The sequence below is a fragment of the Onychomys torridus genome, chromosome 6, assembly GCF_903995425.1.
Source record: "Onychomys torridus chromosome 6, mOncTor1.1, whole genome shotgun sequence".
Lineage (NCBI taxonomy): Eukaryota > Metazoa > Chordata > Mammalia > Rodentia > Cricetidae > Onychomys > Onychomys torridus.
In genome coordinates this window covers 110,578,554-110,596,805 of record NC_050448.1, presented here as the reverse complement: position 1 = coordinate 110,596,805, position 18,252 = coordinate 110,578,554, and the positions used below count along the sequence as shown (strand labels likewise).

The following is an 18,252-nucleotide window of genomic DNA, read 5'->3' as shown; positions in this document are numbered from 1 at the left end:
CTCTCCGCGGGTCGCCCTCTCGGAGAGGGCGAGGGTGACGGGAAGAGCCGAGAGGAGGCGGCCACCCGCTTAACTTCCCGGCCTCTTGAAAGGAAGAGGGCCCCGGGTGGGAGAGGAAGAGGCGGAGGAGAAAGGGGTGGGTGCGGGGCAGGGTCCAGAGCCGGGCAGAGGAGGAGCCGGGGCCTAGTCGGCGCTAGGCCGGCGTCACTCGGGCAAAGAAAGGCGGAGGGGGAGGGGAGGGAGGCCCCGGGCCGCCGCCGGGCTCCTCTCGGCTTCTGCTCCAAAGGTCGGCGGGCCGGCGGAAGGCGAGCGGGGCCGGTGGGTGCCGCCGTCCCCCGCGGCTGGGGCTGGAGCTGGGTCGCCCCGGACACCACCTTCCTCTCCGCCTCGCAGCGCGCTGCTACGTGCGCGCGCCCAGCCTCCTCCTCCTCCTCCTCCCGCGGCCGCCGCTCCACCACGCGCCCGGCGGCCGCGGAGCTCGGGCTCCCGCGCGAGGACGCGCCCATGTCCCCCCCACCCCACCCCGGCCCCCTCCTCCAGCCGGGCCCCGGCCTCGCCGGCCTCCCCACCCCACCCCGCCCAGCCCAGCCCCGAGGGCTGCCCACTCGGGCCGCCCCCAGCCCCCGGGGGCGCCGCGCTGGCCCCCGCCCGGCCCCGGCTTGCCCGGCCTGCCCCGGCCCGGCCCGGCGGGCGGCCGCCCTCCCTCCCCTTCCCCGAGCTGTCCACACCCACGCGTACAGAGGGGCCGGGGCCTCCCTCGAGCTGCGGCCTCGGCCTCCTCCCCGCGCGGCAGCTGGTGCCTCCCCGGCCCTGACGGGGCTCACGCGCACGGCACAGCCACAAGATGTCCGCTCTGACGGAACTACTGCCAGCTGCCACGCTCCGCCCCCCCCCCCCCCCCCCCCCCCCCCCCCCCCCCCCCCCCCCCCCCCACTACCCCCGCGCCCGCCCGCCCGCCCGCCTATTCACCGCCGCGTATCCGTCCGCCAACGCCGCCGTCGCGAGCGCGGGGCGAGCCGAGGGGTTGGACGGGAGCGGTTTGCTGCCCTGGTCCAGGCCGAGCGGACGCGCCACCCTCCCCGCCGTCCCCCTCGGGTCGGAACAGCACCGTCTTACTAAACCGATCGGAGGTCGGACCGGGAGGGCGGGGGACGGAGGCGGGTCATGGGCCGAGGTGGGGGGGGTGGGGAAGGGTAGACGAGTGGCGGAAACCCTGAGACTCAGAGAAGCATCGAGAACCGGAAGGAGACCTTAGGAGGAAGGTAATGGAAGCGGCAGCTGCGCGGTGGAGGCCCCCACGCCCCTCCCCGCAGTGGCCCCCGGTTTTCCTCACTTGGGATGGAGGCGGCGGATCTCGCGAGAACCTCGTGGCAGGCTAACCGGAGCTCCGGGTCTGCAATGACTTCAGGGCAGTTTTGTGCTCTCTTCCTGGCTGGGGCCCGCCCCCAAATCGGCAAGGTATCGCGAGATGCGCCGGGAACCACCCCCACCCACCCACCCCAGGTTCTCGCTGGGCGGGTCTTGGGGCGGAAAGCACCGCCCCTGAGTGCTTGTGCTGGTGGGCGGGAGAGGAAGTGGAATGCCCCAGGCCGCCCGGCGCGCGCCGACACTGCCCTCTCTCGGGCGGGCGTCCAATCGGGAATGCGCTGTGGGAGGGGCCGCCGGCTGGAGCGGGTTCCTGGTTTCCGGTGGCCCAGGTGATGGAGATTTCGTCCGGTGCTCCACCGAGGGGCTTAAGCAGCGGGAGGAGGCTCCCCTCAAATTAGGAACGGTAATTTAAAACAGACCCAGGCTGAGTGCCGATAGCACCGCCACGTGCGGGGTGCTGTGCGTTGCAAACCCTCGGGGCCCGCGTTGGCATAGCCTTAACAATGCAGCTTAATTGTGATCGGATTGCATAGGTCCCCCGACGTCAGGCAAAGTCTTCTATCTCCCGCTGCTGGCCCAGTTTTTGAACCCCAAAGTGGCAAAACATTAGGGAATGAGTCTGGATTAAATTCGCTGGGTGAGAGCTCTAAGTGTTGTTAATCTGTCGTGCTTAAGGTGTAGAGGGCCGTTTGTCATCTACTGTATCCTTTGGTTAAAAACTAAGACTTTAAGTTTTTGAAAGGCATTTAAAGGCAGAACGGATAAACCCGGTTTAGGGTTTTCTAACACCCATGAATAACCCCACTTAAAGTGGAAATCCTTAAGGACTACATGGAAAAAAGTTGAATTTTAAAAACCTGTTGCAGACAATAGTCCCTAATTAAAATGATAAAAAGTGATGAAGGATCTAAGAATGAGGGTATATATCGTGTGTATATATACACATATATATGTCACGAGGAATTAGTGGGATACAGCTGCTTCAAATAGTGCCCATAGGAATCACCTGTAGTTTAATTTAAAATGTTGATTTTGATTTAGTAAGCCGAGTAGGAGCCCGAGATGATACATTTACAACAAGCTCCCAAGTGATAGAGATTATTTGAACCATTTCTGAGTACTTACTTCATGCTCTCCTGGCCACCTCTGACACTTCCTCCTCTCTGAAAACAACCCATTGTTCTCTCTTCAGGCTAACCAGTTAAAGTAGAAGCAAAGCATTACGTGTGGAGGTGGAGGGAGAAACCCAGATGGGAGTTCTTGCTGACTGCTTTTTTCTATTTAGGATACTGGTCTGGTTCCACATCTTACAGCTTTGTTTCTTCACCGCCAATCTAGATGAGTAATGCCTGCCCTCTCTCAGACCTGCTGTGTTTCAAATGTCATAATGTGAAAGGACACTGTACAGGTTATATCAGTGTTTACTCTTTTATGATAGCATACAAATAATGGGTCTCCCTGTGACAGTGTCACATACATATATGTCAGACTTTGTTCTTGTTACCCCTACACACACTGCTACTCCTCCCTGTTATCAGCCACAGCTCAGACATTTAACTGGACTAATCAGTGACTGTGAATATGAATTATATTGAAGTAATAATATAAATATATAGAGAGCTTAATACTTAGAAAATTATGTACCAGGGACTATTATTTTCAAAAATAATCACTTTATTACAAATGGAGAAACTAGGACACACACAGATTGTTGTTATACCAAGGGGACAGACGATTGAGTGGTGGAAGTGGAATGTGAATGCAGGTGTTGAACTGCAGAGTATTTGCTGAATGCAGTTTTATAGAACAAGATGTTTTATATTTGTGTTTTTAATTGACATCTGAAACTGACTTTCTTCCATTTGTTTTGTACTTTCAGAAGCCAAGGTGCAATGATTGGTGGGAAACAGTGGAACTTACCAGTCAGGGACTCTCAACATATAGGGAGGGCAATGAAGAAGTTTCAAAGAAAGCAATTCCTGTGCCCTAATCTAACAAGTTTCAACATAAAAGTGCACTGAAACTTCACTGCTGTGCAACAAAGCACAGCATACTGGAACAAATATGAGGTCAGAGATCTTGTGTCTAAAAATGTGTGGGCGGTTCAGTAACGCTGTGGACCCTTCTCAAAATAATGTTTCATATGTAAGTACACATATTTAAATATACATATATTGAAATTCATACTGTAAAGACATTTGAAGTACAGTTAGCAGTTTTAAAGAGAAAGCAAACATGAGTAAGTTTTATGGACACAGTAAGACAGGACTAGGGACACACACAGTTGGTACAGTGTGTGTCTAGCAGTCATGGAGCTCTAGGTTCAACTCCCTAGCACCTATAAACTGGATGGTAGCAGCATTCCTGTAACCCAGCACTTGGGGTTGGAACAGGAGTGGATGTGTGGAGTTTATCCTCACCTTGTATCAAGTGCAAGGTCTGCTTGGGATATGTAAGATTTTTAACCCAAAAGAAATAAAAATAAATACAGTAGGATCTAATAGGTTAATAAAGAACTAAACTTTGAAACAATGATAAAGAGAATGATACTGCCAGTATTTGTTAGAATTATAATGTGGTGATACAAAGTTACACACATTGAAAAGTAGGTTTGGCCAACACTATGGTGTTTATCTCCTACATCATTAGTTGAAGAAATGCAAAATTTTTCTTTACTGATTAGTTAAGAAAAAGATATGTTTTAGCTGGACATGGTATTGAAGGCCTATAATCCCAGCCTTGGGAGGTAGAGGCAGAAGGATCAGGAATTTGTGGTCATACTCAGTTACATGAAGAGTTTGATGCTAGAGGCTGGAGAGATTGGTCAGAAGTTAAGAGCTCTTGTTGCTGTTCTAGAGGACCAAGTTCGGGTTGGAGATTTAGCTCAGTGGTAGAAGCACTTGCCTGGCAAGCACAAGGCCCTGGGTTCGATCCTCAGCTCAAAAAAAAAAGGTATTCACCAGAGGACCAAGTTCAATACAGAGATCTTCATGGTGGCTCACAACCATCCGTACTCCAGTTCCAGTGGATTTGTTGCCTTCTGGCCTCCATGGGTACCAGGAATGCAAGTAATATATAAATACATGGAGGCAAAAACACTCATACTTTTTTTTTTTTTTTTTTTTGGTTTTTCGTAACAGGGTTTCTTTGTAGCTTTGCTCCTTTCATGGAACTCACAGAAATCTGCCTGCCTCTGCCTCCAGAGTGCTGGGATTAAAGGTGTGCAGCAGCAGCAGCAGCACCACCACCACCACCACCACCACTACCACTACCACCACCCAGCACATCTTTTTGAAGTTTAGGGCAAGAATGAGTTAAAACATGAGACACCCCCCCACATCCCTGTCTTAAAAGTGCCCTCAGGTAATACATATCATATACACAATAAAGTATAAGATTTTATATTCAAAGCTCATTTGCATATTCTGCAAATACATGATTTGGAGCTCAAGTGAAACAAATATATTACTTGCATAAAAATCTAATTAATTTGGAGCTGGAGAGATGGCTCGGGGGTTAAGAGCACTGGCTGTTCTTCCAGAGGTCCTGAGTTCAATTCCCAGCATCCACATGAGGGCTCACAACCATATATAATGTGATCTGGTGCCTTCTGGTGTACAGGAATACTGTATACATGGTAAATAAATAAATCTTAAAACAAAAAAAATCCAATTAATTGGAGGCCAACCTGGGTTACATAATGACACTATTTTGAAATAAAAGCTGTGTTTTCATGTTGAAAACACATTTTGACCTTAAATTGGTAGGGTTTGGGCTATAATGAGCCATTCACAAATCTTTGAGGTAAAAAAGAATTAGTGTGGTGGTGGTGTTGTTTTTCCTGCAGAAAGCATACACACAAATGTTCATAGTACCTGTTAGTCAAGATACTCAAATAACCCAGATACTTAATGGTTGATTTCAGTCATATATCTGTGGAGCAAAATTGCACTAAACAGAGCAGAATGCTGGCATCTGGTGGCACACACCTGTAATCCCAGCACCTAGGAAGCAAAGCAGGAAGATCATGAGTTAAGGTCAGCCTGGGCTACTACTGAGTTCTAGGCCAGGCTAAATGAGGTATGGCAGAAATAAGTGGGAAGGAAAATGTTATAAGCCAATAAACTAAAAGTAAGCAGGAAAGCTTTTTTCTTTGCTTGGCATGAATTATTTTTTATGAATTCATGTGTGTGTGCATATATACTTTTTATATATTTACAAACACAAATATTAAGCAATTACCTTTCTTACTCTATCAGATTGTACAATATGTATTAATACTTTATCAGTATTTTAAATACTATTTTATATCATAATATTTAAGTTAGAAGAAAAGTCAACATCATTCAAAAACATCATTCTCTTCTGGGGAAAGGACAGTGTCCCAACTATATGAAAGTACTTGTGATGGCTAACTTTGACATGTTATGTGTCAGCTTTCCTGGATAGAGGGATGCCCAAATAGTTGGTAAAACATTTTTCCTGCTGTATCCATGGGATGTTATTGGAAGAGATTACCTTTCAATCAGTAGACTGAGACCAAAGACTGCCCTCAAGGCAAACAAGAATTTTTCAATCCATTGAGATTTTGAATAAAATTAAATTTGCTTCTTGCTTATATCCATCTTCTCTGGCCCCAGATAGGTATCAATACTACTGGTTTTCTGACCTTTGGATTTACAATGAAGCTTTTATAGCATTCTCCTCTCTAGCCTCCAGGTCTTCATACTTGGACTAAACTAGATCACTAACTTTACTTGTTCATCATTATATAAAAATGGCATATTTTGGGACTTTGTGGCCTTCATGATAGTGTCAGAGCCAATTCCAATGTTTCTTTGGGAAACCCTAATTAATACATTCCTCTTTGCTGAAGCTTTTGCCTTAGAACACAGAAATTTAGTTTAATACTACTATAGTCACTTAGTTTCACAAAACTTAGTTAGCTTTTTTGTGTTTGTTAGCTTGAAATAGTCACTGTAACTCTTCCATGTTTCAAAGGCATTCTGCCTTTCAGTAAACATTTACTTACAAGTAACAGTTTTTAAAAACAAGCTCAGATGCTTGAGAAATGGTTCAGCAGTTAAGAGCACTGGCCTCTCTTCCAGAGATCTGGGTTCTCTTCCCAGCACCCACATTGTGGCTCACAACCATCTGTGACCCCAGATATAACCCAGGAGATCAAATGTCCTCTTCTGATCACCACAAGCACCAGAATGCATGTAGTACCTAGATATACATGTAGGGAAAATACCCATATACACTAAAAACCACCACCACCACCAACAACAAAACACCACCACGAATCCACTTATAATTCAAGACTGACCTCAAACTAAACTCATATAACCAGGCTGGCCTAAAAGCTGTGATTCTTCTGCCTCAGCTTCTGGAATGCTGAGATTGCAGGGATGCATCACCATGCCTAGCTTAAACCAAATGTTAACGTAGTACAAATCTGTTGATAGAATAATTTGTCGTCGTTGTCTTTTTTTTTTTTTTTTTCAGAGCTGAGGACTGAACCCAGGGCCTTGTACTTGCTAGGCAAGCGCTCTACCACTGAGTTAAATCCCCAACCCCAATAATTTGTCTTCTAACCAGAGCAGTGTAAGTGAAAAAGTGAGGCAGAGCTGGGAAAAGGAAACTTCATAGGCAATAGAAAAAAACATTGAACTTTGGGAAGCGACACGTACTTTGGCTGTGTGTGTGCCCTTACATGCACACATGTATATGCACCACTGAGATAAGATTGAAATAGATGACTAAATCTTGACATCCTTTTATTCTGAAGTAGATGGGATGGAATATTGTTTACATAAAAAGGCTTGATTGGATTTCATTCTCAAAAAAATCACTATGATAGCCGTGTGGAGGATATATCAAAGTGTGGTGGAAGAGACTTTGAGAAGCCCACACCCATGCTTTCAGGTGTGATTTTCTTAGGAGTACTTTGTTTTGTTATGTTTTTGGAGACAAGGTTTCTCTATGTAACAGGCCCAGCTGTCCCAGAACTTAGTTTGTAGATCAGGCTGTCCTCGAACTCAGAGATCTACCTGCCTCTGCCTCCTGAGTGCTGGGATTATGTTTATAATGTTAAACATAACCTGGGTTTGTAAGCCAAAGGAACACTTTCTTCTTTAAGTTGTTTTTTCTCTAGGTATTTATTAAAGCAACAGAAATGAAACTTTGATAGGTTCTAGTAAGGGGAAACATCTTTTAAAAAGTACTTAGTTCAGAATAAAGGAATTGCCTTTCCCTTATCTCCCCAAATGGGCCACAGCTAGAGTATTATATTTTTAATAGCTTTAAAGAAACACAACTGACATGTACAAATCATTATGTTTAACGCATAGAATTTAATAACATATTTTTATATACCAATGAAAGTACCACCAAATAAAATGAGCATTGACACAAGTTACTTTGTGCTTGTGTGTGTAAGTTATTTCTCATTTCCCTTTCAAAGGAAGCCACTGACCTGTTTTCTTTTTTTTTTTCTGTAGATTAGTTTGCTTTTTTTTTTTTTAATTTCTTTCATGTCGCTGGGCAGTGGTGGCCGAATGCCTTTAATCCCAGCACTTGGGAGGCAGAGGCAGGCAGATCTCTGTGAGTTTGAGGCCAGCCTGGGCTACAGAGTGAGTTCTAGGAACGGCACAAAAGCTACACAGAGAAACCCTGTCTCCCCCCCCCCAAAAAAAAAAAAAAAACAAGAACAAAAAAACAAAAACCAAAAAAATTTTATTTCATGCCTTAAAATACTTATTTCGTGCCTGTTGGCACGTGTGCCACGGTCAGAGGAAAGTTTTTGGGAGTCAGTTCTCTTTACCATGGTAAGGCCCTGGAGATTGAGTTTAGGTTGTCAGACTTGGTGACATCACTTTTACCTGCTGAGTCATCTTGTTATGCCTACTTTGCATTTTCTAGAATTTTGAGGTACACAGTGTATCCTCTTTTCTGGCTTTTTTCACATAGTGTAGTTTTGAGCTTTACATGATGACAGAGCCCTCCAAACTTCACTGACTTAATGTCTATTAGGAACAACTAAAGCTGCAATTACTGGAGAATTCAACTTCATAAAACTTTTTACTACAGAATAAAGTTTCCAATATCAACTTTTACTTCTCATCTCAAGGTTCCCTAAGGTTGAGAAACTCATGTCTTACTGCTAGATAAGAGGAAATGTTAACTCATTTCTAGGAACTCAAGTAAAAGCGTAAGACTTTTATTTAAGGTAGAACTAGAAAGGATGTTATTTGTAAACTATTGCTGGGCATGAAAACAAAATAGGCCAATAAAATATCTCTGTATAACCAGAATTCTGTACAACCACAAGTCAGGTCATTTAAGAGGAGTTAGAGTAAAATGGCAGGGACTAAGCTAGGCCTGGTAATGCATAACTGCAATCCCAGCACTTAGGAGGTGGAGGAAAGAGGGTCAGGAATTCAAAGCTAGTTTTGGTACATACTTTGAAGCTAGCCTGGACTCCAAGAGATCTCAAACTCACATGGTAAGAGGCAGAAGATACACAAGGCAAGTTTGTTCCAACCCCCAATCCTGCTTTTTTTTTTTTTTTTTTTTAGCTGAGGATAGAACCCAGGGCCTTGCGCTTGCTAGGCAAGCGCTCTACCACTGAGCTAATCCCCCCCCCCCCAAGCCTGCTTTTTAATGGATGAAGTGCTGCTACCCAGTTACCACTGACCAGTTAGTGAGATGCTATGCCAGCCTAGACATAACCACAGACTTAGTGTAAAGATAGAACTACACCAAGAGAAACTAAATTTTTAAAGATCAACAGGAACTATCTTACATTCTGTGTCTAAATGAAATGCGGTGATGTATTGTGTTCCCCAATATACTGTGTCTCCCAATAAAATTTACCTGAGGATCAGAGGAAAAAGCTAGCCACTATATTAACATAGAAGTCAGGCAGTGGTAGCACATGCCTTTAATCCTATCACTTGGGAGGCAGAGATCTGTCTGGATCTCTATGAGTTCAAGGCCACACTGGGGAACACAGCCAAGCGTGGTAACACGACTTTAATCCCAGCACTAACCATAGAGGTCTGTACAGACAGACAGGAAATGACAGAGCTGGGCAGGAAGAGGAAGTGATGTAGCTGGGCTGAGAGCCAATAGAACAGAACAAAGGAATATAAGCATAGATATACAGGAAGCAGGTCTCTCTCTTTGGAAGCTACAGAGTTGGTGAGGTGAGGTTAGCTGTGGCTTTCCCTATTCCTCTGATCTCTCAGATTCTAACCCCGATTTCTGGCTCTGTATCTTTTATTTAATAAGACCGTTTAGCAATTCATCTACAATTAAAGGCATAGACATTTAATAGAAACACATTGTACATATGACTTTTTTAAATTATAAACTTTATTTAGTTCATGCCTAAAGCTAGGAATGCAAGATCGATGGGACACATCTGGTGAAAGATCTTCCTTTTTATCATTACGTGGTGGAAAGACCAGCAAGCACATGTAAGACCAGGAGACAAAGCCAGAGTAGTACAAACTTACAAATCCTCTCTTTTGAGAACCAACACACTCACTGGGTGCTATTAATCTATTCCTGAAGGCAAAAATCTCAGCCTAACCGTCTCATTAGACCCTGTCTTTCAATGACTGCTGCATTGGGGATTGTTTACAATATAAGAACTTTGGAGACATTCAAATGTGTAGGCACAGAGAACCCACACTTTATGTGTTGTGATTCTAGGGAATAAGCAGGTAACATGCAGATAAGCAGGGTCTGGCCTTCAGGAGATCCTTTATGCCTAGAAGCCATGGATGGCAAGTATTGCAGATAATCCATAGGTACTGATAAACTATTTTATTTAGAAATTCTATTGGGGGAAACATCTCACTACACAGGATAAGGCAAAGTTGTGGTAGAGTTCTGGAAGGCTGATGTCCTGTCCCACGCTGCTGTCACTTGAGTCAGTGTACACCATCCAAGCCCCTTCAGGAGAGAAGGGACCACTCCAAGCCCATCAGTTTAAGCTAGTCCCGAGGCCACACCCTGGGGGGCGGGGCTTCAAGGTCATAGGTGGAACATGGTCACACTACAGGCAGGAGTACAGTTACACCCTCATTAAGTAGTTACACGAGTTGAAACAATGATATTCCGAAGCCCTTTCCCTCAAAATGAAAGAAAAGGGTTTTTGTTTTTTTTCTGTTCTCATGGGGTCTTTCCCTTGAGTTGGGATAAACTCTGTAATGCCTATGGCCAGACATTAAAGAGCTATGAGCCCCTACTAAGGCCAGGGGAGTGTCACCATGTTGGAGCAATTACTCTTCTGACACACCACACAGGTGAATGAAGCCATCTTGGGGTCTCAGGCCTAGGCTATCACTGAGTACCACTAGAGCGCTTCAAACAATGACACAAAGAACAGAAGTCATCATGTGAGCCCCACCTAAATTCCAGATCCAGCTGCTGAGCTCTAGACACCCTAAGCTAATAGTGGTGACAGCCAACATGGTACATATGAAGAATAGCAGCTAGGGAGGGACCCAGAGTATCTTTTTTCTCAACAACTCCTGCATGTAAGTTGATGCACACCCCAACACATCTCCTCCTCACCTTCATGATCTTTTCCTGGCAAATGTTCACTTCTACAGAAGAGGTAGGCCAGAGTAAGTCAAGTGTGTGTGTGGATTTTTGTTGTTTTTAAGTGAGAGAATATAGATCCTCTTGAAGGTAGCATCTTTTTAAGAATTTTAAAAATTTGTGGAGAGTAGATAATCTCACATTGAAAATACCAAAGAATATACTAATGTATTGTTAACTAACTGCCTGCTGGACATTTCTTCAATTAAACCACTGTTTATTTAACCCTAGTCTTGGTTTTCAAAAATCATTTCCTATCCTGACTGACCTGCTTAGGGTGAATATCTTTCTAGTCATTAAGACTCAACATATTAATCTCTTTCATATTTTCCTTCATCTCCAGTGAACACTGCATTTTAAATTTTATAATGTATTTTTCACCACTAAGGACAATTCCACAGGTTAAACAGAAGTGGTTAATGTTTCATCCAAATAGTTTAGGACCTATGAGGTGACTAGTTGTAAATAAGGAAGCAGCATTGGCCAGGTTAAATGACTTAGCAGAGGTGACAGGATCCGTGTAATGACCAGTCCTGTGACTCCAACTTCAGCATTCTTTGCATGCTCTGTGGTGACTCTCATCAACTCATTTGATCCATTACTACAGCTGCCCCTTGGGCTTCTGTCTCTACTCTTCCTTCTCACGTCTGTTTGTGCATATCACCACCATATAAAGCTTGCTTTCATTACAGTGTTGTACAATGGCATGTTCAATGTTGTGTTATTGTATAGAAAATAATCAGAGACCAGCATGGTGTGTAATGGCAGTACTACTCCAGAGGCAGGGGCAGGAGTGCTGTAGTTTGAGGCCAATCCGAGCTACCTAGAGTGAGACTGTGTGTGTGTGTGTGTGTGTGTGTGTGTGAGAGAGAGAGAGAGAGAGAGACAGAGACAGACAGAAAACAGGTGGGATTCTTTAGGTTCTACTTCTGATAGTACTTTTCTGCTCGTACTTTTGTTGCAAACAAGGAGAAAAGCTAAGGCAAAATAAAACAAGCATACCTGTTTTAATGGCATTGGGAAGCTACCAAATTAGTGAAGACTGCAAGAGTCTATTCACATATTACAAACAGGAAGAATCAGAACTAAGCCCCAATAATTGAAGCTTTTTCCAGAAAGCCATCTGGCTCTTCCACAAGCAACTGGAAAACAAAAGAGAGCTTGCCACAAGTTCACAGGACTGAGTAAGAAGTGGTATGTATGTGAAATTCAGAGTTCATCAACTTCAAGCTTTCAGTTTGTATACGTAATCTAAGAACCCAAGTGATATAAAAATAGATCAGAATTTGTAGAGCTTGAATCATTTTAGGCCCCAACTAAATTCTGGTGGGCTCAGTGTGCTAATGGCCTTAGTCTAGCCTCACACATGGTAGAGAAGAAAAATAAAATAATCCATTTTCTAGATGCCATTTTTCAGCTGATCATATTTTCTAGATTCCCGGGCATAGCAGCTTTTGTTTACTGCACATGCTAGAATTCTCTCACTCTGCTAACAAGTAAGTTGAATAGAATTCTTTACTAAGGTAGGGTGACTGAAATGTGTTGCTGTAAGATCTGAGTCCTAGCCAAGACCCTTATATTACTCCATTTCTCACCCCCCACCCACCCATATACACACCTATATATTAGTGGACTAGTAGCCCATGCCAGAGGACACAGAGAGGAATCAATGAAAAATCCTATGTTCTAATACTATTTATCCCATCGAAATGCAGCAATCCAAATTCCTTCTGTGAACTGGGATCCCTTACTCCTACCAGGAGAATGCTCCCTTTCTCTACCTTTTGGTTTCATGTTGTAAGAAGCCCAAACTTGAGACTGGCGAGATGGCTCAGCTGATAAAGACCCACATAAAAAGCCTGGTGTGGGATATGTGTCTGTAATCCCAGAGCTGAGAGTGTGAGACAGATTTCTAAAGCTCATTGCCCAGCCAGCCTATCCAAATCCATGAGCCCTAGGTTCAGTGAGAGACTATCTCAAAAATAGAATGAAGAGGAATCAGGGGAGACACCCAAAGTTGACCTCTATCCTCTACATGTCACACACTGTCATACACACCCATGCATGCATGCATATTCACAGGAACATGTATACACAACACACACAGAGGCCAAAGTTGCCAGTAAGTTGTATGCTATGGATATTGCTCTGTGTAAATAAAGTTCTGATTGGCCAGTGGCCAGGCAGGAAGTATAGGCAGGACAAGAGAGTAGAGAATTCTGGGAAGTAGAAGGCTGGGGAGACATCCCAGCATTGGCCTGGAAGTTCCAACCCCCTCTGAGGCTTTGGTAATGGTCACGCCCACAAGGCGGGGCAGAGGAGGAAGCTGAAGATGAAGGATCGGGAAGAACTCACTCTCTTGGTTCCCGGACTCTGGACGCTGGAGGTAGACCGAGCAGAGTTCTCCAGAGAACAACGCCAGATTGTGCTATACCCTTGCCAGACCCTGTAACCTACCCCCTCATTTGTAAGTACCCCACAAAATAAACCTCCCTTTTAACTACAAGGAGTGGCCTTAATAATTTCACCAATACGCCGCCATGAGAAGCAACATGTAAAGACACTGGTAAGCCACGAGCCATGTGGCAAAGTATAGACTAACAGAAATGGGTTAATTTAAGATAGAAGAAGTAGATAACAAGCAGCCTGCCACAGCCATACAGTTTCTAAACAATGTAAGTCTCTGTGTGCTTTCTTGGTTGGGTCTGAGCGACTGTGGGACTGGCGGGTAAGAGAGATTTGTCCTGACTCTGGGCCAGGTAGGAAAACTCTAACTACAAATGGTGCCCAACGTGTTGGCAAGAATTTCCACCTAAAACCTGAAAAAAAAGGTTCTAAGACGAAGCTAAAAACAGCTTCCTAATTGTCTCTCTCAAGTTAGTGGCAGCCTGCCGGTTTGAGCTACTATGGCGGGTTCCTGGCGTGTGCGTCTGACCTGCAGTGTGGCAGGAATGAGGAGTCTACAAGCGGCACTTTACTCTGCTGCGTGGTAGATTTAGCCTTTGCTAGTTTAAAAAAAGAAAAAAAAGTTTCTGGGCTATGCACTACTTTGATAGAACTGCTTCTGATAGCTGATGGTACACATGGCTCCAGACCCAGAGCTGGCAGTACTGTAACTGCCGCCATGTTGGGAAGCAGAGGTGGGCGGAGCCAGCAGCCACAGCAGCGTTTCAGTCTTACAAAGATGGATATTACACAGAGAATCTGGTTTGTCTTGTCTTTGGGATTTTTAACTGCAGAAAAAGATTTGATCATAAAAGCTGTTGAGTTAAACTATGTAAATTTTAAAGGTACCTTGACTTCAAAATTTGGATATAAGGATATGTTGCTTTGGAAAGGAGTCTCTGCTTTTGTTTCTACAGAAAGCCAGAGGATATGGATTTGTTCCAGATTAAGATACATCAGTTTTGATCAGCCAAGACCACCTAAAAGGTCTCCGATGACACCATGGCCCAGATGATCTGACATCCAGAATGGTTTCAAGGCAACTGGTTCAGAGGTTCACCTTAATGGACTACTCTATAATCCTAAAATTTTCTTTGTGTCCCTATAAGATACAGCGCCCCCCTCCAGCAGGAAGTAGTAAAAAAAACTATGCCCACATTCCCAAAATTATCAAGCTGGCTTTGGAGATGAAATTGGCTCACTCCTTCTCTAAACCCAGACATATTGCTAAAAGAAAAGGTTAAGAGATTCTTATGTCCCAAATCAAAAGAGCCCTCTGGTGTGGGACAGAGAAAAAAACAATATTTTTCTTTAAAACAGGTTGATTATAAATGCGATCTCTTTCTAAAAAAGAAAAGGGGATACAATATAGATATAATAGGATGAAAGGATAGATTAAGAAAGGAACTTACTTCTAAAGAGCAACAACTTGTTTAAAATGTTTTACATTGTTATAGATTTTAGTCTATTGATACAAACTTAAAGTTAATTTTGTTATACTATGTATATATTTCTACTCGTGTTTAAGGTATTGTGTTTATATAGCTCATTTAAAATTGTAATGGATAATTAAAAATAGATTAATTAATCATCTGTGATAATCATACTCATAGCCATGTTAGTTAAGTCTTCTAGGTATACATAGAGATATTTCAGATAGATAGGTAATCTTCAAATACTTCAAAGACCTTCAGAATATGGCATTTAAAATATTTTTAAAATTTAGACTTTCTGGACAATGAGACATGTCTGCTCCTGGTAACACCGATTTACTTCAGAGACGAGGATGGGCATTAAAGACAACTTCATATCTTATCTTCACCTTGTCAAAAATAGCCATTTTGGCAACAAACTGTTCTTGCCTGGACTGCTTGATCGACTGGACATGCAGGACCCATAGAAAGGTGACCACTGAACTTGCTTGACAAAATGGTCCTTCAGGTTCCTGCTTCACAGAGGAAACTGCCAGACATTCTACAGGACACTGAGAAAAATGACCGAGAGACCTAGCCCGGTGGGCTGAAGACAAATGCCCCAACTTTACAAAGGAACATTAGGTGACTGTCCAGGCTGCCAGCTGTCTCTGTCTACTCTTGCAAGACTCCTGAAAAATGCTTACATCCTTCTCCCGGTTCTCAGGTAATATTATATCCTTCTGAGGTCTTTGATGTGGTTGAAGACTAGATAGTTATAATTTCCTCAGTTATGATACAAGGTAAGTTAGATATAAAACCTTAGACTCACAAATATAAGATAGATAGGATATCTTCTTTAATATTGTAACTGTAATTCTTGCTTGATAATTGTTTTGTTATATGTAATTGTACTGTGTAAAAGTTAAAACCTTCCTTTAAAAAAAAGAAAAGGGGAAGTGCTGTGGATATCGCTCTGTGTAAATAAAGTTCTGATTGGCCAGTGGCCAGGCAGGAAGTATAGGCAGGACAAGAGAGAAGAGAATTCTGGGAAGTAGAAGGCTGGAGGAGACACCGCCTACCGCCGCCATGAGAAGCAACATGTAAAGACACTGGTAAGCCACGAGCCATGTGGCAAAGTATAGACTAACAGAAATGGGTTAATTTAAGATAGAAGAAGCAGATAACAAGAAGCCTGCCACGGCCATACAGTTTGTAAACAATGTAAATTTCTGTGTGCTTTCTTGGTTGGGTCTGAGCGACTGTGGGACTGGCGGGTGAGAGAGATTTGTCCTGACTGGGCCAGGCAGGAAAACTCTAACTACAGTTGTATCTGTCTCATTCATTGAAGCCATGCTTCCTGGGAAGCATTCCTCCGTTTCATATTTGACCTACTTTCATAGTGACCTCCAAAGTCACAGGAACCTAAAAGTTCTACCAGTGAGTTAATTAGGTCTAACAGAATCACCGATAAAATGCACATAGGCGCACACTAAAAAATACGTACAAGAATATTCCTAACAGCGTGTCTTAACCAAATAGTGGAAATATATCCAAAAACCATTAACAACAAAATGGATAAATTGTGATATATTGATAGAATAATATGTAACAGTAACAGTGAAATAAATGTACAACTGCTACAAGTAACATGGCTAGCTCTCTACTTCCAACTCAACCCAATACCTCAATCATTTCCACAAGGATGGTACACCTGATCAACAGAGGGTCAAGATAATAATAGACGGTTCAGAGGGCAAGAATGCTTAAATTCCACCCTTCTAAGACAAACAACTTACGGTCCTTTTTTTCCTTCAGACAATATAATAAAGAAAATGCACTGGCTTTTTAAATCATCACTTTTTTGTGTATCATTTATATTGCTATACCATAGCTCATGAACACTTATCTATATCCAAACACCTGCAATTTCCATTATACTTGGATAATCTAATCTGGTTAAAAATGATCAGAAGTCATTTTTTTTTTACAAGGTTTTCATTACCTGCTACTTTTTAGTATTTTGGTGAAAGATGATCAGAGATTAAACTTAAACAGTTCAAAGGGCAGTTTATTATTTCCCACTTTAAAATACCAATAAAAATAAAATATTGATTACCTGATGTTTCATTGGCATACCAAATACTGAATGCTGTAGAACACTAAAGTTCTGATACTCGCTCTAGTCTCTCAGCTCCCTAGTCCTTATGATAAGCTGAAAAAATTTAGACAAGACACAGGGTAGTGGGGAAGAGAGATTTTATTGAATGGTAAAGTAGGGCACTTACAAAGGGTGAAAGTGGACAGCGACCAAAGGGAACATTTTCAAGAGGTGACAGTGGGCAATAGCTAAAGAAACTATGGCGCTGCAACATGTTTTAAAAGTAGGCTTTGGACTATTTAAGTTTCTAAGTTTCTTGAACAGTTTCCTAGGGGTTACTTTCCTGACAGTTCATCTGGACGGACTCTTAAGGGAGGGGAACAATGGTTATGTCTTTGTTCTTAGAAGAAAGCCCTCCACCTCAGCATCAGGTAGCAAACATAAGATCTGTAGGTCAGTTTAGAATGTCATGTTTTCACCAAGGACAGAGATGTGATTCAGATCCCACTCTGTGATCAGAAATCAGAGTTGCAGTTTCAGTTGCTAGTATTGTAAGGGGCAGATTGAATGTGGGGTCCATCTTCAGTGCCCTTCAAGCCTGCTGGTCTAACTATAGTTTACCCAACAGTAGTCTTCTTGATCCAAAGGATCCCTTAACCTCACAACAAATGCATTACTTTCGTTATTCTGACTTCAGCCGAAAAAAGTAAAACTTCACAAATACTTTTTCATTTTAGAAGATGCAAGTCCTTGTAACAAAGAAACTCCACAAGACAGGCGCGGGAATCCCAGCATTTGGAAGCTCTAGATAATCAGCTTCCTTGAAGTCAGCCTGGGTTCCGTGCCTGTCTCAAAAACAAAACAAAAGGTAAACTCTCATCTTCCTTTAAACAAAACACTTCCCTGAAGCGTTCTGGTTAACTCACCCTCAGAAGGAACTGAAAAACGAAATCTAACCACGGACTATAATAGCTCGTCACGGCAGCCGAAAGTGGCGGGGGAAAAGCGTCAGGATACTTGAGCAGGACTGACTAAAGTTGCGGAGAAAAAAAAAAATTACTCGGTAGTTCTCGTTTTGGGTTTCCTTTAAAAGCAGCGGGCCTGGGCACTGCAGGGTTGCGGTGCTCTCGGAGCTTGCATCGCTGGGGCCGGGGCGGGGTCCGCAAGCAGCAGAGCAGCCGGGAGACGCTCGCTCGGGAAAGGCGCCTTCCGGGGAGCGAGCCGGGCCCCTCGCCCCTGCCGGCGCGGTGCGCGGAGGCCAGGCCGGGCTCGGCAGGCGCTCCGCAGCGCGCACGTCACTCGCCGCGCGCC

General features: G+C 43.8%; 1 protein-coding gene across 3 annotated transcripts in view; it reads right to left on the bottom strand.

Moving 5' to 3' along the window:
- Positions 1-1,452, bottom strand: part of Ube2d3 (ubiquitin conjugating enzyme E2 D3) — a 28,907-nt gene extending 27,455 nt beyond the window's left edge. The window contains exon 1 of one of the 3 annotated variants that reach the window (XM_036189826.1): positions 1,334-1,452. The gene's annotated coding sequence lies outside the window, so the exon portion shown is untranslated. Of the gene's footprint in view, positions 1-738; positions 900-969; positions 1,258-1,333 lie in introns of those variants that run through there. The other 2 variants (XM_036189825.1, XM_036189824.1) reach the window with 2 other exon arrangements.
- Between the last annotated feature and the right edge of the window lie 16,800 nt (positions 1,453-18,252).